Source organism: Corvus kubaryi, unplaced genomic scaffold (assembly GCF_017639235.1).
Source record: "Corvus kubaryi isolate FWS band 111438036 unplaced genomic scaffold, C.kubaryi_AGA036_p1.0 74, whole genome shotgun sequence".
NCBI classification, from domain to species: domain Eukaryota; kingdom Metazoa; phylum Chordata; class Aves; order Passeriformes; family Corvidae; genus Corvus; species Corvus kubaryi.
The window spans coordinates 8,365,961-8,390,764 of record NW_024582061.1 but is presented as its reverse complement, the minus strand read 5'-3'; the positions used below and the strand labels follow the sequence as shown (position 1 = coordinate 8,390,764).

Below are 24,804 nucleotides of genomic sequence, written 5' to 3'. Positions count from 1 at the left end.
TCCAGCTTGGCCCATCACCAAAGGGGGTATGATAGTCCATGCAGTTCCCCTTTGGTCAACACCTGCTTGCTGTTGACCCTCCCCAGAATCCTTTCCAGTGCTGCAGTACAAAAATTACCTTTGCATAATTCACCCAGACTCCCAGCAGATTCACCCCCCTGCCCAGCTTACCCCGCTTCCTGACCCTGCCTCTCAGTGCATTTTGTCCTCCTTTGACAAAAAGCTACCCCAACATGGTGTAGGCTCCAAAATCACCTGCTCCTAAATTGGAGCAGATGTTTATCTCTTTTTGTCTTAGTCATTATATTCAGGTGGACTTTGCAGATCAAGTCAATATTTTTTTCCTCCTAACATTTTTATTTCAGAAAATTCTTAGTGCCTTCCATCTACAAACACTAATATAGGCTCAGTTCTCACTCACTGGGAGCCAACTAAGCTTCATCACTGCAAATAAGACAAGGAGCAGTTTAAAATTTCTCCTGCTGAGAAAAGCAGCTGCAGGAAAGTATTTGCCCCAGCACATGCCAAGGTATCCGCACAGATTTTGTCCTTGCAGTAGCCACCTCCCATTTCAGAGCTGATGATCTCATAGATGCCCTCAGGACTTTCTCATTTTCTTTCTGAAAGCCATTCAAGACTGCAGGAGTACAGCAGCATGAAAATAAACAACTGTTTGTCCTAATCCTCAATCAAACACCGAAAAAGAGAAAATCTAGCACCGTGTGTTCTCACCCACAGACAATGTCCAGTCACAATGCAAGAGCAGTATCTCAGACCTCTGGAAGGGAAAAAGGAGAGAACCTAAGCCAAGCCTCCACAGAGCTCTGTGACAGACAGGAGGCACACAGCAGGAACAGTGGTACAAAGCCACACAACTTTGAGGAGTGGGAGGAGGATTTTTTCTTAAAAAAGCTCAAGAGATCTGCATAAGGTAGAGGCCTCGTCTTAAGAAACTTGTAGCTTGAAGCTACCAAGAAAAGCTGCATCAGGAGCAAAGGGAAAAAACCTCCCTTTTATAAAATTGCTTACCTACTCAGTGCAGGAGGGCAAAAACTCTATGGTTGAAACAAAGAATAAAAGCATTCAAACGGTTTTGCCTTTCACCAGCCAAAAAAGTACCCACTAAAATGGAAGCTTTAAATATTTAATGTCCAAAACAAACAAGAGAATTTACCCAAAACAAGACTGCTGGTTCAACACAAACCAGAAGCACTCACAATAAAGATGATAGAGATTTTACATGTAGCTGCATTAATACCAGTTGGGGACAGATAAAACCCACTCACAGAAGAAAAGATTCAGGTTCCCTTTATGGTAGCAGAAAGACAGGGATCAGATGGAGAACAGCTGACCTTCCCCATCTTTGTCACACTTGCACAAAGCAGTTAACATCACCAAAGACAGTGGGAGACAGTTTAGCAGGGATCAGTCTTAGTCTCAATAGATTATGCTGTTATTTTGAGATTGTGTAAGAGAACAAATTAACCTTCTTTATAAATCTTGGCTTACTTTAATAGATTTAGTGGATGTCAGACTAGAAATAACATCTCTTGCATTCCTTTAATTTCTCTACTGATTGACCTCCTTATAATGAATATCCACTATTTGAGTACTGGCACTATTAAACCACACAGTCAAACCCTCAGCTACGTGACTGGTGTCTTGCTCACACACTTGTGACTAAAGCAATCACCACCCTGAGATCAGCAGTGCCTTTCCTACAAGCTCACATTAGCAGAAACCTTGGAGATTTTCCCACCTTTCCTTTTAGCAGATGGCCCTGTATATTTCCCTAAGATCACCTGGGCATTTTCACTACCAAATTCCCACTCCAGCAGGAATCCAGGAGCTTGGCAATGTCTGACATCTCACTTGATGGTTCCTCGCAGCACAGGAGAGTTTTTCAAGCACTGTGCTAGAGGGCTTGATTTTATTACAGGGATATGAGAGTTCCTTAAAAATTTAAATACAAGAAAATTCAGACTTTTTTGGTCCCCACAAACCCAGACTTTTCAATTATGGTTACCTGCAATTACAGGAACAGGACCCAATGATCAGCATAGTCCCATCCAATTCTTTATTGAACCCCACTTATTTTTGGTTTTACATGTCTAATGTTTTTCCCCCTATGCTTTCAAAAATTACATAAGAGTTGGGTTTCTTTGACAGGCACACGAGCCTGCACCCCTTCACACAGGCAGAAAAGCATTTTTCTGTAGATTAGCCAAAGATGTGATTGATTTCCACCTATGTTCAGCCCACCACTGAAATTCTGCATTTCAGATGCAACTTTAATATAGCAACCTATTTTACTTCAAATTGGGCTGAACACCCAGAAGTTACTACTAATGGAGAATTCTAGAGTAGTGTATACAGAGGAAACAGGAGTGGAAAGTCTCCAGATGAAATGAAAAAGTAATTTCCCAATGAAAACCTAAGTCAAAGGAGTGATGCTTATAAGGGTGACAATTGCAGAAGGAAATCTAATTGGAGATCAAGAGAGGCAAGGTGAGCTACCAGGTAGGCTGAAACTAAGCCTGGGAAAGTGAAGCCTTGCTTAGAAACATCATCATGCCAGTATTAAACTCCACGCAAAGAGCTCAGCCTGACAGACTCTGTCTTACTGAAGATCCCTGAGGCTTCACTCCATCCACAATTTTCTCTGTTGATTCAATCTATCACTGGAAATGAAAAATGTATAAAAGGCCTGGTAGGGAGAGTGGTTGAATAGCTGCAATCCCCTCTAGAAGAATTCCTTCACGGTGCTTACAAATCAGAGCATGTGTTTGGCACTTCCCTCTCTCTGACAGAGTTCAGCCACAAATGAGTGCCTGGGGTAGGCATCCCAGCTTCCCTTAAAGTGCTGTTTTGCAGGCAGACCAGAACAAGGGAGAAATAGTGTGCCGCAGGCTGTGCTCATGAATTCATTCAGAGCACAAGATACTTGGAAATCTGGCTTAGAAGTGGTAGCATTCTAGGCACATCTCTTGCTGCAAGAACAAATCTTGTGGATTTGCAGGAAAATCCCATGCATCCTTCCTGGTTTTTGCCATTCCTGGCTGGGCAGCTCAAGCTAACAGGAATTTCCCTATAGCTCTGCCTGTCACAACTGGTTGTGGCTGTTCCAGGGCAGGGCAGATATGCAAGAGAATGACAGCAGTCTCCTTTTAAAGATAGTTCAGGCATTGATCACAGGACAGTTTTGAGCATTATTTGCACTGAACAATTTCATCTGTCAGCCACTCAAGATACACATCTGCTTCTTGAGGACAGCATTTGCTCCTACCAGTAAAATAAAATCTTTATTATACAAGTTACTCAAAAACAGGCATGCTACCCGGTGCTACATACATTAAGGGCATTCTGTGAACAGCAGGAAAGTTTTAGAAACTGGAATTAAAGTGCATCCTCACTCTAAATTTATGTAGCAAATATACAGGCAGAGGCAGTGTGGAGGGCATTTTTGTTAGCTCATCTAGACAGTCATACCCTGTAGCTGTGGAGATTTCATTTCCTTTGGCAAAGGCATTTGTGCCCTGGCTGCCCACTTCCATCAGTGGGAGATCAGGGGAAACACAAAGATAAGCTTATATGGGAGCTCACAGGAACCTGTGTGTCTGAGGGGCTTCTGAAGGTGCCATGTCTGCAAAGTAACACACTGTCACCCTTGGAGGTTCTTTCTTTTTTGCCTTTCTCCTTTTGTTTTCTCACCTTTTCCTTTCTGTTTTTGTTTTATAGCTCTATGGGGTTTTTTTCTGAGGTTTTTGGTGTCTACTGCTCTCTCCATTCCCTGCACTCCTCCCCTTTAAAATTAATGCTCTCTCTCTCTTAAACCCTTTGCTTTCCCTAGGTAAAAGAACATTTTCTCCTCCTTTCTCTGCTCTCACCTTTTAGTATCCTTCCCCCACACCTCTCTAATTCAGAGCCTCATTGCACTTATGCTCTTTGCTTACCTTCCTTCTTCCACCTTCTCCATTAAATCTCCTCCCTCCCATTGACTTACAAATCTCTACCTTCCTTGCCCCGTTCATTATCTCCACTAACCATTCCTTCCTTCCCCTTTTATCCTACTCAGTTCCTACTCCCCCACTTCATTCCTACCCACACAGCATCCATTGTGCCTTTCTCCTCCCGCCCCAGTTTCAAACCTCCTCATTATATTTCATTTTTCTGAATTCTATTCAGGTTCTTATATCAGCTTATCTCCCCTCATCTTGTCACTGCGTATTTCCCATGTCCTAAACTTTTTCCTTCCTCATCCACAACAGTCATGGGATTGGTCCTCTTATTAACAGCTATGACCTAATGAAATTTTGGACATAAGTTTTTCTGATCAGAACTAAAGCCCCTTCATCCTCCTGTGCTATTTATCTGTCTATAAGCCCCACACACGTCTCTTTCCTGCTATATGCAGTCTTCTGTCACAAGTAGGGCAAATTCTCTCCTAACATGGAATGATTTAACCTAGGATAGCCAATGTTCATGGAACTGTATCACACCACTCAAATAGCAGCTCTTTCTGGCGGGACAAGTTCACAACTTGCTATTTACTCCATGAACACCAAAATTAGCCTGATTTCAGATTTCACCTGCAGATTGATTGACAGACTCTCTCTCACCCTTGCCAGCACAAGCTGTGCTTGTGCATGTTTGTGTGTGCACAGCCCAGGATGAGCAGGGAGCGCTTCCCTGTGTCCACTGCTCAGCAGTATCACAAGCTCTAATGGAAACTATGCCAACCACCAGATGCCAAAGGACAAGTACAATTCTTTCTCAATGTGAGATGTAGGGGATTTTTTTTAGACAGAAAGGTATTATTATAGTAAGTTATTAAAAAAAAAACCAAGAAAGTGAGATCAACAGACAAAACTCTATTAAGAAAATCACTCAATCAACCTCCCAGGATCGGGTTTGATCCAGGAACCAGTCAGTAGGACCTTCAATACAAAGAATTGAGGTCGTATAAAGACATTTCTTTTCCATGCTGTGCCAAAGTAAAACTGAATCTCTACTTAACCTCCTTCATCCTCCTCTTACTCCCAGATTCAAATGACTACATGATTTGGCATTTTAAATCCAAATGAGAAAACCCCACTACCTGGTGAGAGACGTTGTTCTCAGCAGGAGGTCTGGCACCAAGCAGAGAACAAATACAAGCACCCAGGCTCTCGGAGCTACTACAACACTGGGGAAAATAATACTTTTTCTAAAAAGCCAAACAAAACTGACATTTTAAAGACTTCTGCTGCTTGTACATACACTTATCCTCTCTGACTTTGTTGAGATGGCATTGTCTGAAGGCCAGAGAATAAAGTTGCTCTGCAACCTTTCTCACATCTAGGAGAAGGGATGTGGTGCCTATGGCCTTGCAGAATAGGGGAGAGCTAGGTATCATATCCACAAACCTTAACTTGTGCTCCTTCTGCCCTTGCCACTCAGCTTCTAAGGTCCCTCCATCTTTGCCTCATCATCTGCCATCTCCCACTCTTCTCCTTCAGACTCCTCAGAGAAGGAACATGACAGGACTGTCAATAAAACAATTCCTGTTGACTTTAGGGCCTCACTCAACTAACATGGAGAACGTGTCCTCTGCCTCTGGTGCTGAGGACATTTTCATACATAAAAGTTGCTCTTCAGCAAATAAGCTGAGAATGCTGCTGCAGCTGGGTAAAGATCTTTTTAATCCAAAATGTTAGAACCTCATGCTTAACCATTCCATCATTCCCCCAACTCCTCCCCAAATCCTTGAGGTGCTTCTGCTAGTAGCTAGTTGCCATAGGAACCTTAATCTTTATGTGTTTTGCTTGTTAAATAAACTAGCATCAGAACTCTCCTTTATGGGCTGCTCTGTCCTTCTCCTCCCTTTACCACTCCTTCCCTCTCTGAAGAAGAGATCAAAAAGATAATATGTCTGATAATCATCCTTTCCTCCTCTCTTCCTTTCTCCACAGCTCCTATGAGCTTTCCAAGTCCAATATCCATAATTTGGCAGAAATAGCCACTGTGATGCAGAGGGGTTCCTTAGGCCTGAGTGTTCTCTGGCTTTGTCAAGAGAGGAATCAGAGGCACAGCAGAGAGCACCAGGTAGGATAATGCAGCTTGAGACCCAAATGCCACAGTAACAGAGACACCTAATCCCAGCTACTTTAGATGAAGCTTTCCAACACTTCCCATGACAACTCCCTTCTCCTACAGTCCCCATTACCAGCCTTGTCCTACCTCACTATACATCAGCAACGCAATTTTAATGCCATTAGTGAGGGGACAGCCCCGAAAAGATGTTTCAGAGATGAAAACTGAAAACAAAAAGCAAAGGAGACTAAATATACAAGAAAAACCAAAAAGACAAAATGTTTGCAGTGGCCTAGAACTTTTTAGCATGAAGTAAGTTTTTTCCTTTCTATGGACCAGAGATCTAGGCCAGAATTATGTAGGTCACAAGTAAACCTTGTTTCAGCTGGTCTCAAGCCAATACTCAGAAGGTGATAACTCCCACTCAGAGACACAATTTTTTTTCTTGATGTATTTTCTTGAAAGAGAGACAAAAAACTGAAGTGGCAAGAGATGCTGGGTGAAGGAATAAAGCCACATGGCTTTGTGTGCATGTGTAACTGTCTAACCATGCTTTCCATCTCCAGAGGAATATATATGTGTATATATATATATATATGGATTAAATGCAGAGATTCCGAAGTTGGTTTTCCCCTCATAATTTTTAGTACAACAAATATTCAGAGAAAGAGCAATGCTATCTCACTCATTTGCATGGAAGTAAATACTTAGAAAATTAATAGTGTCAAGATGGAAAAGAACAGGCAGAAGGGGATTTTCAAGAGGCTGAATTCCCACTGCATGCAACACCGAAGCAGGTTAGCAAACAAGGATCCTATTTACCTGAAATTAATAACTAGTTAATCCTTCATCCACACTACAACAAAATAACCTCACACCATAGCAGAAGCATCAGTTTCAGGATCATTTGGGCATACCCTGGGATGTGCAACAGCTGCTCACTGGCATATGAATCATGGTCCCCATGGAAGACTTTTCATTGCTCAGCCTGCCTCCAGTGAATAAAAGCACAATTCTGAAAGCAGTTGGACTTCTGATTTCTAGCTAATTCAAGGCTTGGGCTGGTCTGAGTTTAGCTGAAAGATCCAACAGCTCTGGCAAATAATTGCCAGAGAAACAGCTGCTCTTACAGTGTGGTTTACAATTAGTTGTCCTATGGCTGTACTTTGGTCATAGGTCCCCTGCTTGCCCACACACGGATGCTCTTACACCTCTATTTCTCAGGAATGCAGCTAGGCTTCCCCCCAGACTCTTTCAGAAATATCCCTTCTTAAATTAGCAGCCCTAAATTTTAAGTGCAGAGTTCAGGCATAATTCAAATGAAGCTTCAAATATGCAACTTGGCTAACTTTACCCCCACTAGTCTATACTCTGCCAAACTATAATCTCTTATGATTTGGATCCTTCTGACATTCCCACTACTTCTTACTCTTTACAGGAGTGTTGGAAACAGCACTCAAGCAGCCATCTCTGGGAATATTTATCCATGTGTGGTCAGGCCCACAACTAGAAAAAAGAGACAAGGGAATAAAATAACATTGAGGTAAGCTAAGTTTCGTTCATGTTCTGGATGAAGGTGTTGCAAATTCCTACTTTAAATGAATCTGCCCCCTGTCAGAAGTCTCTTTTCTGTGATAAATGTGGTCCTTGTTCTTCACGAAAGCCATTTTTAAATTCAACCTAAGTTTCCTCTCTCCCTCTACTTTGCTTTTTTCATTTCTCTGCGGGGGCTGCTTTTTTTGAAGAGGTGCACATGGGAATCCCAAGCGGCTTTGCTACCCCGCCCCATCATATGTAAAGTATATTCCAGGCTGTCAGAGTGCACAGATCAGCAGTAGAGCATTGTGGGGGTTATTTATTCTTCAATCCCCATGAGTCTCCTACCTGCAGTTTTGCTCAGACATTCACAGCTGAACAAACTTAGAATGAAATTCAGTTGAAACTATTTCGGCTGAAGCCTCCTCTGAGTTTGTACCTGAACTAGGAAGAGGTAGTCTAGGGGCCAAGGAGAAAACTGTCTAAGATTTATTCACTAAGTGTTAACCATTTCCTCTTTACATGAGATTAGACTGCCAGTCACTCAGAAGGTTTGCATGCTCTATTTTCACAAACTTCACAAGGTAAACACTGTAAAGGAATAGGAGGGCACTGAAAAGAGCTCAAAGGCTTCTTCACAAGAACTTGGCACAGCAGTTTTCATTCCTTTCCCCTCCACAGTTCAGCCCATGCAAAATTTCCAGTGTCCTCCTCAGTTTATGAATCCCTGCCACAACCCCCACTCACTCAGTGACTCAGACTTATTAAGATAACTTCTCTTTTTCTAGTTCCTCACCTCCAACACACTCAATGCATTAAGGCACATACTCCTGCACATATTTGAAATCCTCACCCAACCACCCTCTCTCATCCAACTTTCCTCCTACAGTTCTTGCACTCCCCCATCCTGGGATGACAGAGCCAGTCAAAACCCACCCAAGTGAATTCAACTTTTACTTACACTTCTGGCTTCTCTCAAGCTTATTTTGAGCTGGTGCTTGAAGACACCAGGACAAGAAGGTCTAAAGTAGCTCTCTTCTTCCTCCAGCACAGCCTTTGGCAAAGGCAAGGTTTGCCACGTACAGAAGATCAGCCATGACCAGACACATGGTGGGGAGAGGCCTTAGTGCTGCACTGCAGCTCAGTGCATTTGCTGCACAGGGGTCTGGCTCTGAGCCATATGCTGCATGCAGACCACAGCCATGGTGTGCCATGGGCTGGTTTAGGAACCTACTGGCTCCTTTGAATGGTGAAGTTTTGTCCCATGCAAGAAGAGGGATTTGTAGATCACTATTTACCCCTGCTTTAAGAGGTTTTGGGCAACAAAAGCTTCTCATCAGGTTTTAGGACCAGCAGGTACCCTAATATCCCACCAGACTATGGATGTGGTGCTTGGGTGGCCACTGGGCACAAAGCAGGAGGCTGAGGCAGGACAAGAAAGAGCCCTTCCAGCCCCCAGGTCCTGGTGCCTGTGCCAGCAGAGGAAGGACCATGAGCTGCAAAGCAACACTGGCACTGCAGGGGAAAGAAGGCTTTTGCTAAAGCTGGGGATTTGGTCAGATTGACACCTCTGCCTGCTGTACAGAGCTCCGCACATTCACTCATGCTTGCTTTTGTTCCCTTTTCATAACCAGCAACAGGTGGGGAGGAGTGGGATGTACATGCAGAAGGAGGATGCGTGGTGGGAGCAGAGAACATGTTCCTGACATTCAGGGATATGTGTAGGGAAAGCTGTCTGCCTCGATCAGAAAGGGACTGGGAAAGGCAAGGGGCCTGCTGAGCTGTGGGTCGCTACGGTAGGAACAGGGACAGACTTCTAATTCTGGCAGCATCAGGTGGGAGTTAGGAAAATGGCTGAGGAGAAGGCTGAAGCAGAAGGAGTGCACGGATCAGATTAAATGAGGGAATCTGCGTCCTTTGTACCAAATGTAGATGCTCTTAAAATAGTCTTCTGTCACACTTGTGTACTGATTAAGAAACAGTGCCCATTTCTGAAGCATACTTCTGTGTGTCTTCATTTCATATCCCCTGGCAAAATGCTGGAAACCCCTGGGGCTAGGCAAATGGCTTTGCTTTCTGTGCAGCAGTCTTTTGCTGTTGCCCTGATCCATACAACTGTAGTTCATGTGCACCACTTCTACTCAAACATTACAGTCTGCCCTGACAAAAGACTTCCAAGTCTAACCTATTTGGGATGTACTTAACCAAGTGACCCTGCTGGAGACCTAGGAGAACAATTAAACTGTGCCTCATCTCGGGTAAAATACCCTTCTGTAATTTCACTGCAACCCTTTCAAACACCTTCTCCCAGAGAACAGGTTTCTGATTTGCTTTCTGGATAACAGGAGTTGGATTCATTTTGTTCTTCACTCAGAGGCAGGCACACAGCATTTATCTTCTCAGTGTCCAAATTTGCAGCATAAGCCTCACACAAAAAACACCAGAGGGAAACAGAGCTAGGGAGAAGAGGCATAAGAGAAAGCTTGCCCTCTTCACTTTTCCAGGGTTTTTTTATTGGCTGGAATTTTACACACTCTGGAAAGCTGCTGGATTATTTTACCCAAAGAGATATTTAGTCACCATAATTCTGAATCTGGATAACTGGAGAGAAGAACCACACATTAGCTATTCAGAGAACAGTTGAGACATCAGCAGTAACAGAGAAGTAGCATATGATCCAAGACTCCTCATCTTTGAGCCTGAAGGTACCACTCCTGTGAGAGAAGGAGATATAATATCTGGACACATACTAACCTAGGCCTCTGGGATGAGCTGCCAATAAGTGCTTCAGCTCCTGATAATTATGGTGGTGTTTCTACAATGATGAGATGACTTCTCTGTGGAGAAGAGCTCTCATCAGGAAATTGGTTCTATTGCAATTAACATCTTTGAATATCCAAATTTAACATCCTCCTTGAGCCTTCTCCCTTATTTCAGGAAGTTTGTGATCAATCAAGTCCTGAAATAGAGCTGGAGATCTGGGATTCAGAGAAGGGGGAGGAGTTCTATGTTTGGGGGCAGGAGGGTTAAGTACACCACAATTTCAAAATCAGCTAGTTGATGTCTTCAGCAGTGTTTCAACCTTCCATCCCTATATATATAATTTCCAAGAAAGCTGTTATCATCATCACCAGTATTTAGAGTCAGAATAGGTGACACAGCTATTTCCTTGCTTCAGTTCTTCTGGTTCAGCTGTAGAGCAGAGTCTGAGACACAGAAAGCCTGAACACACAAACATCCTCTTCTGAAACAATTAATGCAGCGTGTCATAGAACACACCTTTCCTCTTCCCCTCCTTCGAAACACAAATTCATCAATTTTCACTTCCTGGGACTCTGTCACTCCATCAGTCCCCCCCTACTGCAGCTCCTCAGAGAGCTGAGGTAATGTGAATAGATGCCAAAGGAGAAAACTAAACAAAAACATCTTGCTGATCTTGCTCTGGACCACACTGCATCTGAAACACCCAGTACTTCCAGCAGCAGCCCTGCCATAACCCAACTCACAGGAAGAGGGCAAATTAGTATTTCTGACATACATCCTTTCAGGGGTGAAGGAAAACAGGTTTTCTATTTCTGGCACACTTAAAGAAAAGCATATAAGCCTAGCCACCAAAATGTTCCTCATTTTGTACCACAACAAGAAATCTGAACACTAGATGCACTCACTTTATAGCACTGTAAACAACTGGGGGGAAAGCAGCCATAAACAGCAAAGATTTACCAAAAATTTCACTGCTAGATAGCCATTAAATTTTAAAAATATATTCACAGTGAATACCATCAGAAGGCTAAATTTTAGGGCTCAAATTCATAACCATGAAATAAGAGAATTTTTAATATTGTAAAAGAAAATCAGACTACTTTTGCTGTATTATATTCAGTTATATAAAATCTGATATCCTGCTAGATAGTATTAGACCCTCCCCAACTTCCAAAATGTAAACACTGAAAGCTTACTACTTATCTGGGCAAATCACTATGACTAAGAGAAATTGTATTACATTCAATTAAATTGAAATAAAACATAGTACCTCTTTAGGTTCTCCAATGCCATCTCTTGCCAAAAATGACAAAAAAGACCAAAAAAAAAAAAAAAAAAAAAAAAAAAAAACAATGAAACTTGAGAAATAGGTACAAGAGACACAAAATTAAAGTGCAGAGTCTTGGACCACATCTGCAACAACTCATACAGTCATCTACACCTATTCAATAATCAAGAAAATATGCTTCAAAATCACGTTTCGACAGTGGAGCCCAGTGTAGCCAGAGAAGAATCACAGGGAGTCACTTTGTCTGGTCCAATGGATACCAAATCAGACATGAGATGAGCAGAAGACAGAACAAATTAATCCTACAGGCTTTAATACTGAGTCCATCTTTGTTTTCAGTGCGGGATGCTGCTGAGACAGAGACAGGATAAAGGCCTGTTGAATGAAGTCTAAGAGTTAGAATAAGAGAAGTAGAAACTAGAGAGCTGATGGGTTAGAAAAACACTGCACAACATGAGGGCTCGACAGCTGAGAAAACAGCGCAGAGGGGTTTGCAATGTTCCGTGCCTTTTGTAGGGCTGCATCTTTCAAAGGAGCAAGTGAGAGAAGATGATGAAGTTATAAACTAAGTAAGATTTATGAAGAGCTGCACACAATATTATGATTCATTAGTGAAATCTAGGAACTAATAATTGAGGTTCCCTTGTCCCAAATTATTCTGTATTTAATACACTCTGTACAGAGGCTGTTGCAAACACATCATCCTGTCTTCCAAATCACTGTGATTTGTGTGCATTCACACTGAGAAACATCTTGACCACCAAGAGTTACAAATACAATTGAGGGGTTCTGAAACTAGCAATTTTACAGCTCTCAAAACCAGGTTAATTTCAACAAAAGAAAGCAGACAATAGGAAAGCCAACTCTTGGGGATCCCGTAAGAATTCCACTCCCTGGAAACCAAGGGGGGAATAACCAGCAGAGATGAGTGCTCAGTCTATCCACTCAAAGGGGCAGGCATAAAGGAAAGGTTGCTTGAGTGCCCTGGCACCCTGAAGGTGGCCCAGCTTTCTGTGCCTGCTGCCAGCGGGTTGGCAGCAGAGAGCACCTGCCACATCCAGAACATCACACCCTGCCTGCAGGAGGAATAAAAACTGCACAGATCAGAAGCATTAAGCAAACTTTGTTCTGAGGGCAGGTCAAATTTCAGTCCTCTTACCCTTCACAAAACCCCTCTAAAATTCTTGCACTTCCAGGCCTGAATTCACAAGAAGTTATTAAAAGCATAATATCATTTAGAGTCTGCAAAGTCCTCTGTCACACTTCAAGTGTTCCACACCATACATCTAAAGCCACTTAGTTCTTGGTGACATTTAAGGAGAAAATTCCTCTTTAGCTCTCCACTCAAATTGCCACGACAGAAAGCAAAAAGGGTGAGCCCTTTAAAGAGCACCTTTGTTTCTCTACTACATGAGCTCGTTATTGTACACACACAAACACGCTGACACACACATTGCAGCTAACCTGGATCGTGTAGATGGCCCACACAGATATACATACACACTTGACAACCCAGACCACATAGATCTGTATGCAGCAGCACATATAAACTTCCAACCTTCGTGTATTCCAAGGATGCTTGTCTTTCCACCGGTCCCACATTCCCGAAAATTTCTGCTGGCGCCTGCAACCAGCACCCAGTGTCTGACTTTCTTGTCAACTTCAGGAGCTGCCAAGCATGAAGACAAGAAAGCTGTAGATCCAGGGAGGCTTGAGGAGTACCCTGTGACTGCCCCAGGGTAGCCAAGTGATAAAAAGATGAGGGGGAGAAGGAGGGAAGAGGCAGTTCCTGAGAGACCACTGGAACAATTGTCATATGAGTAGGCTTCAGTTCCCTTCCCATTTTTTATATTTAGGTGAAAACATGAGTAGTTACTTATAAACCAGGGAGAAGAAAAAAAAAAAAAAAAAACAACCTCCTTTGCTTATATTTTTCCATGGAGGACCTGACAATGTTTGAACATCAGGACAGCAAGTAAAAGCAGAGTAAGCAAAACCCATGCAATTTCCAGATCCTCCTGAAATTTTACTTCAAATCCAAGGATGAGCATCAAGAGTTAGAGCAGTATATAAAGAATCCCTTGCTTTTGCTTCAAGTACTCAGGCTTGCTAAAAGCTCTGAGTGCTGTAGCCTTTTATAACAAGTAACAAAGCCAGGCAGAGCACATAATAACCCTTACCTTGTGATGCAGTATAATAATAACACATTACCACAGTTTGCCAGTACATCTTTATACATGAGTGAGAAGAAGCTACTGTGTTCTTTGTAGAAACATTTTGTCTGGCTATAAGGAAAGCTCCTCAAGTCAGAGTGGATTCCAGAATAAACTTACTTCATTTACGGTGCATGGCAATAGTCCTTCCATGCTAATAGCAACTCTCGTGCTCTTTTTCAATATGTTCTTTTTATTGGGATTTTGGATGGCTTTTTAGCTGGTTCATTTGCTATTTTGTGTCACACATCACCTGCTCTTCTCTGCTGGTGTTTTTCAGCTTTACAGCTGAAGATTATCCCTTTGGGCTGATCATCCTTTTTTCAAAAAGGTAATGCTATGAAATAGAGGAAGCAGGTATAACAAGTCTGGAGAGGAAAAACCTTCCATAGATGTCTGCCATCTCTTCAATCTTTCCATTCTCCTTAACACCTGCTACCCTCCTACCAAAATGGCTGAGCTTCAGTGCACACACTAACAAGTCTCCTCCCCAAAAAGTGGTCACAGCATCCCACCTTCTGCAGCTCCCCTGGCTTCACCAGCCAAGGGCAATAACATCCTCCAATGCCTCAGCTCAAGTCCAGCTCCAAAGGCCTCCAAGCCAGCTCAGACAGCCAGCAGTTGAGTCTCTCTCCTTCCTGGGAATCCCATCACCCACATGTTCCTGTGTGCCTAGTGAATCAAGGGACTGACTGAACTGGGTTTGCATCCCTGATCTTCACCTTGAATAACTGTTTCCTCTGCTGTAAGTGGCCAGCTCAGGACACTGGGCATGGTACTCCCAAAGAAGCACCTTCAATTTAGTATGGTCTCATCACTTCTACTACTTTTAACACTTGCTGTCATTTCTGCAGGGAGATAAGTAAATCCCCCATCTGCTCTCTCAGGGACAGAGAGAGACTCTTCTGAAATATTTCCATTCAGCATTTTTTCCGATCAACTTTTGAATGTTTTTCTTAAAACCGAAGCTGACTCATCCTCTTAAGCAAGATAGTCTGACTCATATTTAACACTTTTGTCTCCATGGCTTGTTTTGGTCAGCAACTGGCTTAGACTTTTCCTTATACTACATGTAAGGGGAAAGAAAAGAGAATAATGTACTTTAAACATCCATTCAGTTCCAAACCGTTGACAAATGCTCAGGATAAATCTGCAGAGAAAGGAAAATTGTTTCAGCACCTAGAGACTTATTACAAATTAGAACAGAAATGAAATTTTTCAGCAAGAGACAGATTTTTACTTTCATGTTCCCAGAGTCAGATTATAAGGGGGCTCTGTTCAAGATATATTTGGCTAGAGGGTTTTCTTTTTCTCATTTAGCATCATCAAAAACCTCATAAGACTGAACAGCACCTCTTCAGAAATGAAATAACAACACAGAAATAATTTCCCATTTACACATATCTTGCAGTGAAATTTATTACTTAATACTTCTAAAATGTCTTAAAAGGGAAGCCCTAAGAAGTGAGGCCTAAGTTTAGGTGTTACTCCTTCACCCATGGGAAGTCTCCATTTCAAACAACAAGGACAGCATCAACATCCTGGTTAGAGCCACAAAACCCTGATCCAGAGAATGCTCCTGTGAGGTGGATTCAGTTAAACCACCTGCAGCAATTTTCCAGAGGAATCTAAGAAGCTGGGGAGCAGATCTTATGGAAATTAATGGGATCTGGTTGCCTCTAGCTTTCTTCCAAAGGTCTCCAGGTCAGCCTCAGAGCCTGGTCTTCTCTTTGATATGGAGATCACTAATAAAACCAAAACAGTATCTTTACCCATTTGGGAGCAAACTAATATATCCTATGCAAAGGCTTTTCAGTAACTTGCAAGTGGTAGAAGCCTTCAATCCCAGCTGAAGTGAAATAAACTCAGTCTAGAATTTAAGAAGTTGTTTACGAGGTTTGGGTAGGGGCTTTTAATAATCTTCTGATTAAATAGGATGAAGATAAAATACTGAGGGAGAAGAGGGGAGAGATTTTGACACAGCAAATGGAAATAGGTTTTAAATGTCAGAAGGTGAAGCAGGCTTGGTTTATGGCTGTGTTTTGGAAAGCAGCAGGGAACTCGAGACATCTATATAAACACATAATTGAAGCATCCTGGCCCACAGTTCTTACCTAGGTATCAACAGACAGAGAAATTCCCCTTGCTTCAAATACTTCCTCTGTGCTCTGGCAGATGTTAGCACCCAGACCCACTGCTCCCACACGCTTTTTGGTTCAGTCTGTGTTTAATGCCTCCTGAGAACACAAGACCTGCACTTTCAGGGAACACTTTTGCAGGCCAGGCAGGCAGGGCCAGTCTCTAGAAAACCCTCAGCCTGGGGGCAGAAAGTGCTGCTGGTGTCCATCCCTGCAGCATCTGAACTCTGCAAGGGCAAGGTGACTTTGAGAACAGTTGTGTTAGTCTAGAGATGTACTTCACACCCTGTTTGAAAGGAGGGACAGCCCTATCCTGTTCCTCACCCACAGAGAGGCAGACCATAAGCTCTCCTGTCACAAGGGACACCTCCATCACTAGCCCCAGCAGCGCAGCAGGCACTCAGTGGAGAGCCAGGCTCAGTTTTTTCTCTAGTATGAGGCAGCCAAAGGTCCAATTTATCATATGCCTCCACCATTTGTCAGCTGCATGTGATCACTCATGAATAATGTTCTCCTGCTCAGCTCAGAGGCACATAGTCGTGCCTTCTCGCTGACCACATGTCATACACAGACAGTCCAAGACACGACTGAGATATGCTTATTCCAGCACTTTATAGCACAGGAGTTAGAACAGAACTCTTCCTTCCAGCTGTACACCTTGCCTTTGCTGTTACTGAGAAGGAAGTAATCTGGTGCAGCCTGTTGAAAACAAACAATGTCCCTGATTTTACAAAGGAGCGCTTAGGATTTAAGGGGGAAAACCACATCTGAGAGGAAGCCGGGGCAGTGCCTTCTCCCAGGTTCACCCCTCTGAGCTACCAGTAGGTCCCCATCGCTACACTGGTGGCACCAGGTCCCTGGAAAAACCTTGAGGAAGCCTGGCACTGAGATGAGGTGTTCCCAGGGCAGAGCCCCACATCTCTATATGGGAAGGAAGGAGCTTGCAGACCACTGGATAAGCATAGATGGAAAAAATAACAAAGTCGTTCCTTGGGCATTACATTCTCAAATTGCCTGAAGCTGCACACCCAATGTTGGGCACACCTTCTCAGTCTGAAGGAGATGATAAAATTGTTTGTGCCCTCTGAGCCATTCCTCAAGGACTTACTGTTGTGATCTGCTAAGAGACTCAACTAAATAATCTATTTCAGAAGAGAACCACCAAGGTCTAGACAGCAGTAGGTTTTAGCTCCCCCTGAAAACCCAAGTTGTAGAGGCACAAGCCATCTGCCCTGCTCTGGGCTCATCATGCCACTCTGCCCTGCAGTTATTGCTCCAGGACTTGGCAGCACAGAACTCCCCAACCTGCCTGCACAGCTCAGAGCAGCAGCGTCCCTACTCTGTAATATTCCTACTGACAGACAACACAGAATAGAAATTTTCAGTTCCCATGAAGTTGCAAAATAGAGTTTAAAAACCAACTAGCAAACTAAATAAAAACATGTACAAGTAGGCACACTGGATGATAAGTGTAGCTGGAACCTGTGGATAAACAGACAGTGGAGAACATAGTGGCTTTTGTGGCAAAGTTGTGCACCAAGAAATGATAGCACATGCCCTAAGAGAAGTAAGTACAAGACAAGGTCATCACGGTATTGGGGGCTCTCAATGAATATGACCACCAGAGACCCCTTTAGATGACCCTCTAGGACCATAAGAGGACTTCCAGTAAGAGGCAGAGGCATGTAATAAATTAATTCTAGGAAAAGTGGTGCTTGTGTATTAGCTAGTAAATATGTTATAATGAATATGTTTAATCATGATGGAATAAATACCCTCTTGTAAAATTTCACAACACATATTCAGTTAGAGGAAAAATCCCCTTGATGTGTCCAGTGCTGTTATAAAAAATGCCTGCTTTCTAATACTTCCATTTGTGTTAAAAATCTTGTTCTCTAGCTGATTTCAGTATCACTGCCTTAGAGGGCAGGACTAGCCAAAGCACAGCTCGTGCCAGTTATAAACTCCTCTTCCCAAAGTATTACAAAACAGCAGGGTTGGATCCTTGGCCAGCAAATCCTTTGCCTGGGGGCACAAGGGCAGATTGAGGTGAAATGCTGTACACTGGGCTGCTTCATCCAGGAGGAATGAAGGTCAAAGACTTTGGGAGAGAAGAGATAACTGAAAGACTGTATTAAGGAGGCAGCAGCCAATGAAAGAGCGTCCAAACCTATTGGCATTATACCCACAGAAATCCTTATAATGGTGGTAAAACCTGCCTAAAAATCAGAGAAAGCCTCTTAGGTACCCCAAGCTCATGTGTCCCTGAGCAGGTACTCTGAAAGGACTGTTCCACCTCTACAAACATCTGGAAAATTCATAGTTTAACCTTTACTCTTGAATTTTATCTCCTGCAGTAAGAGAACAGCCTGTCCTCTGCCATCCCAGTGGTGCTGCAGAGATTAATGTATGTACAGGGTTTTGAAAACCACTTTACAAGTCCCCAGAGTTTGTCATTGTTCCCCGAAAATGCTTCAGAGAGAGGCTTGTTCTCAGCATGCAGCAGCCAAGAGCAGAGCCAGGGCCACAGAGGCCCAACCTCATCTGCCACCAGCACCCCAAGGCAGAAGGCAATCCCAGCAGGAGTACATCACAGGAACACAAGTCAGTGCCTGCCAGCCTGTGCATTCTGGTAAGGATTCCCATGCACTTCAGTAATGGATGCAAGAGCAGCTCTGCTCCAACGCTCAGCACCAACAACCAAACAGAGCTGTTCTCACTCCACAGCCACAACAAAGACCACCATCATGGCAATAAGAAAGAGAGCTGGATGCCCAGAAAACTGTGATTCCCTTCACAGGAGCCCTGTGCTTCCCCTCCCATGCAGGCAGAAACAGCCATTCCTCTCCAGCTCATAACAGAGGCACCAAGAAGAACCAGGAGGAGGGAGACAGAAAGAGATAAGCAAATGTCACAAGAGCAAGAGAAAAAACAAAGCACTGACACCCACGCACGAGCCCTCAGGTTGTTTCTTGCCATGGAGTCCATCCCCAGTGCTATTCACACGACTTTTCCACCCCGTCATATATTAATAATCCTTGTTGATGGCCCTTCTGCTAAAACACTGCTGCCAGAGTGGGTCAGGTCAGAGCGCAAACAGCAGCGAGAGCTGCGGAGCCACGCAGAGCCTGCCTGGCTTTGAGGGAACATGCAAGAGCCTTCGAGAGGACAAAGCAGCCAGCACAGACATTCATGCTGCAGAAACAATTCAGATTTTTTCAAAACTTTGCTTTACAAATCGCATACAATCAGCAGCATGGAAAATTTGTGTGAGCCAGTCATTTAATAAAATAGCTCAGATCCTGTCAGCTTGGGCACAAGAATCCTGTTTGCCTAATTAGCTCTCCGTTAAGTAGCCCTCCTAGCTTTTATAGCACAGGCAAAACTAAAGCATCAGATGATCTATACTGAAGCATGCTAGCTCCAGGAATCCTGATTTTCTTGACAAAACCAATTCCAAACAGACAAGCCACTAAAATTTTAAGCACCCTCACAAATGAATAAATTAAGTTGCATCAAAATTCATTTATCTTTTACCTATCACTTCCCTCGTATTTATTTTCTAAACTAACTACAGTGGAACATTAACCCCAAGTACACATAGCTTTTAATGTTTAAATACATGAAAAAAAGATGGACAGAAATCAAAAACTGTGGAGCTTCACACCTGGAAAAGTCCACATGAGACAGGAGATCTGTTGCTCATTCTAGCATTTCTCTGCATGGATGAGATTTCCTTGACAGTGCAGCATCCTGATAGACCCCAGAAGCTTAGAGCAATATTCTTTCAGATGCATAACAGCTCCTTCCGTGCATGTTTACTTTCATCCAGCCCATCATTCTTTATTTGGAGCTATATTTTTATGCACAAAACAGTAGCTTTCAGAGAAGGCAGGAGTTATTAAAAAGTTCATCTGTTCCAGCTGCTTAATCCTCACTTAAACTCCTCATTAATCCTTTTTTTATGACACCATAATTGTCCCTATGGCAACCAATTATGATGTCACAAACAAGATTAGAATTTTAGATAGGGGAACAGAATCAGCTTCTTTGCTGTTTGTTTAGGTCCTTAGCGGCTGTCACGCCCGATCAAATCACTGCCCCGTGAGTTCAAGAACTCTGCTCAATATCCCACCAATACCTGGTATTTTAGGGCAAGGCAGACAGAAACAGAGGCAGTGGCATGTACTCAGTGAAGGATGGAAAGTTGCAGTGCACAGACACTCCCTTTCCTGCCCCTCCAGGTCACATTCTCACCTCCTGAAGCAAGAAACCATTGGCAGCTCCAGTGACATTGTGGGTACTCAGTAGTCAGACTTGCTACAAATGCAATTCATTTTCTTATAAAAACCTAATCCTTCTTTGGATTCTACTGAATACTTCCCTTCAATGATTAGCTGCAGCACTGAAGTCCCTATTAAACACACACAAAACAATCATGTATGGCAAGTAAAGAAAAAGCCCCTGAGCTCACTTATTTCATCATATTTTCTTCTACTTGTAAGCCAAATAACCACAGTCTGTCATCTCTCTTCCTGCAGAATAATCACAAACACACTTGAATGCCTGAAGTGATTTACCCTTCTTTAGTCCTTTTTCATTTCATCTCTAGCTTTTCAGGCTCCCAACAAACCAAAGAAAGAAAAATGTAAAACAAATAAAGAGGTCAAATATCAGCCACCCAGGTACCATTCAGCACATCATCAACAGCTGGAGGTGTCACATATTCACAATAAAGATGATTTGTCCCCATTCCTTCCCCACTGCAGGTTTTGTTTGTGCCATTCTGGCAAGGTAAATGAATTAGAGGAACAGCAAATGTTAAGCTAAGAGCAAAGCTCACCAAAAAAGGGGCTGTCCCACAGAATAACATCAGGACTTGCACAGAGGCACCTGCCCAACCCTCCTCTAACACATGCTTCTTTCAGCAGCCAGGGCTGTCTTTGAACCATTAAAGAACAATCCTGAGAGACCAGCAGTCATGGGCAATCCATGCATTTTACTTTCCAGGCAATCTATTGTAGCTCACAAAACACACAACAAATGTGCACCCCTAGATATATATATATATATACACCCCAGAGAGGGAAGAGATTTACTTTCATGTCCTGCACTAGGACCAAATCACAGAACAAGTGGCTCCCAGCTGCCCTTGCAGCTGGCAAAGCAGTTCATTTTCAAGATGCAGGTCACAGCAGGCAAAACGGCAACATCTCTATTTGGCTGTAGAGATATTGCAGCACTTTATAAAATTGACATACTTGCCAGCATCCACTAAAAGAAGTCACCACTTCCACTTCAAGACAGATTTATATCTTGCCAGAAAAACCCAAAAAACCCAACAACAGCAACAAAAAAACCCACTTAAAAAAAAAAACTTTTTGCAAGAAAAATTCTATATATTGCCTTTTTTTGTTTGTTTGTTTGGAAACATTTGTGGAACACTAACAAGCATATACATCTATTCATCGTGTTCGTAGGAAGGGTCCACATAAAAACTAATTTTAGCTTTGTGAGACTGCTTTCCATGGACTGCCTGCAGTCAATAGAAATGGGCTCTTCCAGAGGACAATTTGGAGCCAGAATTATGTTGGCAAAATGGTCCTCTGGAGAAGACTCTCTCACGTGCTAATGACCATTGAGTAGGGGTAGGTAGTCTCCCCAGCCTGAAATTATCCTTCAGGAATAATTCCTCCTCTCCTCATACTGACTTCTTCACACATACCAGTACTCACAATTTTTCCAGAGCCAGCAGGGCGTGACACCAACCACCAAGGCGCGCACGTGGGGACTGATTCATCACAGCAGAGCCATTAGAAGGAAATGCATTAGTCTTAATGGCAAGAACTGCACATTCACATGGTCTCTTCCCAAGAAAGTTCTTAAATCCTGTGGGAGATATATGTCTGGAACAGCAAAAGCAGTACAAGCAGACACTGTTCTGTGGCTGACAATTCAGCAATCCCTTGTCCAGACATAATTTACTATAACAAACGCTGCCTTGCTATTTTGCCTATCTCTTATATTTGTTGCCAGGCTGCAGTTACCAAAAACCCTTCGGTCTTGAACAGAAGATTGTCATTAACCCTCCCCACATAGTCATTCTTTTCTGCTGCCCAGACCAGTTGGATAGGAGCTCCTCAGTCCAGAGAGCCAAATCCCACGGAAATTTGACTTGTACAAAATTCTCGCCCTGTTGAGGAAAGCACACTGTGGTGCTCAGCAACCAGAGCATGGTGGGAGAGACCATCATCCTGCCAAGATCCAACACCCTGGTACCCCCGCCCTGAGAGAGGGTAAATGCTGGTCCAACTGCTCCATGCTCAGAAAGGAGCAGCAGAAATGGCTAAAGAGCAGGTCAACACTTCCTGAGGGAAGAAGACTTTTCAGACTAACATCAGACATCACTTTCATTCTCTCTGTAAGACAGGAGTTGTTGCCAGTAAGTGACTACTTGGCTTTCTAATAACCAGTTACATTCCATGAGCAGCTGCAGAGAAAGACTCCCAGATACAGAATGTTCTCAGAAAGAGAAGGAAAAAGCCAACCGTTAACCGTACACCTGATGTACATTCAGCTTTCAGACATCTCTGGAGAACAATCTCCCTCTTCAGCTGTAAAAATTTGGATGGCCATCCACCACTCAGTATTACTCTGATAACATATTTTAATCATGACATCAAGAAGCTCCTGCTAGCAATCAGAGGCCAATTCATCTTCCATGTTTGCTCAGTCTCTGGTAGCTTAGAAGAGGCTAAGTGTGGTAGGGCTGACCATGGTTATTACAACACATTTCTATCACAAAAAAATGAATCGTGACCAAGACAGTTTCATAAACACTCCAAATAACAACTTTGGCTTGCCAGAATGCAGCACTCGCATTCATTGGGAAATTCTCATGTTTCAAATCAAAACAAAATCACTTTTCTCTTCTGAATCAGAGTGAAAAAAAGAACTCAGCATGAACAAAAGGAGCCATAATATCAACCATTCTATATTTCACTTACAAGATGAAGATATAAATATATTGGTCATGTTGGGAGGCTTTTTTAAACAAATCAACATCTTCCCCAGAAGATTTCAGTTGGAAAATATTATGTCAAAATTAAAATGTTAAAATGAGAATATTCCCCTGGGAGATTTTAAGCTACCCTTCTCCACTAGAGAAGACTAGAGTTACAAGTGAATGTATGTATTGTGGTACCTTCACAAGTATTACCTCACGCCCGGCTTTCTTAGGATGAGTGAAAGGTCACTGTTCTAAGAAACAAACGTGTTTTCCCACTGCCTCCCTGTTTGAGCAGACTCTTCACAGAATGGCTTTGAAATCTTCTTTGTGTTTCAGCACACACCCCCAGCTCAGCCACACCAGGCACGAGCCCTCCGGGCTCACCTGGCTGTCCCCAACACCTTCGTCACTCGAGCCAGCCGCTGACGCGCACTGTTGTGCCTGCAACCACCCAACAAAAAGATATTCTCACTGGTTTTCATTTCTGCTCCTATTATTTGTGGTTCCACACATAATAGAAGCTGCTTTGTCTGCCTCTGTAGTAAATTTGTCTCATTGTCTTACAACCTCGCTGCGAGAAGCTGTTAGGGTTGATTCACAATAGGACCAACATTTCCATCAAGCAAATATCATGCTCAGCACCTGACAAATTGTGACACTGTTTGCAAAGTGACTGAATCAGAAACAAAAAGCTCCCACTGTGTTTGGGTAGGGATGGCTGGGAAAGGGGCTACCATGCAGAATCAGGGGCTGCTGTGCAGGCACAGCTCAGACACAGCAAAACCCAGGAGAACACCATGTTTTCTGCACATGATCCTCATGATGCAGAGTGGGCAGGAGAGCTGGCTTGCCAGGGAACAGCCTCATGAGACAGCAAGCTGCATCTCCTACAGGAGAAAAATCCACATCTTTCTCTTTTTCAGCCATTGCATCAAATCAGGTGAAGTTGAGTGTGGATTTTGCTCTCCCAGATCATTTCCTCCCCCTTTTTTTTCTCTCTGCATTTCATATGCCTAATGGCTTCTTTCAAGCTTGTAAAATTTACTGTTACAAAGCATCACCTAGTGCACTTTAAGCGTGCACCACCCTTCCTTCCTCTCCTTGTCTCATAATTGCTGGTGACCCACTGGAGAAGCCGATCTTTGGTCAGCTAAAACTCTGACTGGGCTGAAATGATCAAATCTTTTTTTTGTCACCTACAGCTCCCAGCACAAGCAGATGGGAGAAGCAGACACATGGAGCAGGCCCACATCCATACTCTTCAGGAGACAGTAAAGTTCAGCTTTATAACTGATAAGATGCACAGCTGCAAAGGATAGTAAAATAACATCACTGGTGGCAGAAAGGCAAGGCCATTTGGTATCTTGGCACTTCACATGTAAAATGGGATGATCTCCAGTTTTTGTGAAGCAAAAGACTTGAGCAATCCTAGGACTAGGGCCAAAGACTGAAAAGAAAGTGAATTACCTTCTTTTTCTGCTAAGTCAGAAGAGGGGTATAATCAGCGTGTGATGGAAGCTCTCACTGCCTTGGTCTGCATGGCACCTCTCCCTGAGCAGACAACAGCCCCTACCAATTAGGAAATGAGGAGGAATGAACCCAGCACTTTCAAAGCCACAGGTCAGCTCCCTTCTTCCTTCTCTCTCTCCCCAAATTAGTCATCTTATCTTCTCTTCCCACAGAAAAATAGCATGAGCTGTGAAAGGAGAGGAGCCCCCGCACTCGGGCTCAGCAACTGTGGCTTACTGGACCAGGTACTAATATAAACAGCAAAAGCAAAGCCTT

General features: G+C 43.2%; 1 protein-coding gene across 7 annotated transcripts in view; it reads right to left on the bottom strand.

The window, feature by feature from the left end:
* DGKI (diacylglycerol kinase iota) overlaps window positions 1-24,804 on the bottom strand; it is a 211,860-nt gene that overhangs the window by 174,071 nt on the left and 12,985 nt on the right. The window lies entirely within an intron of this gene.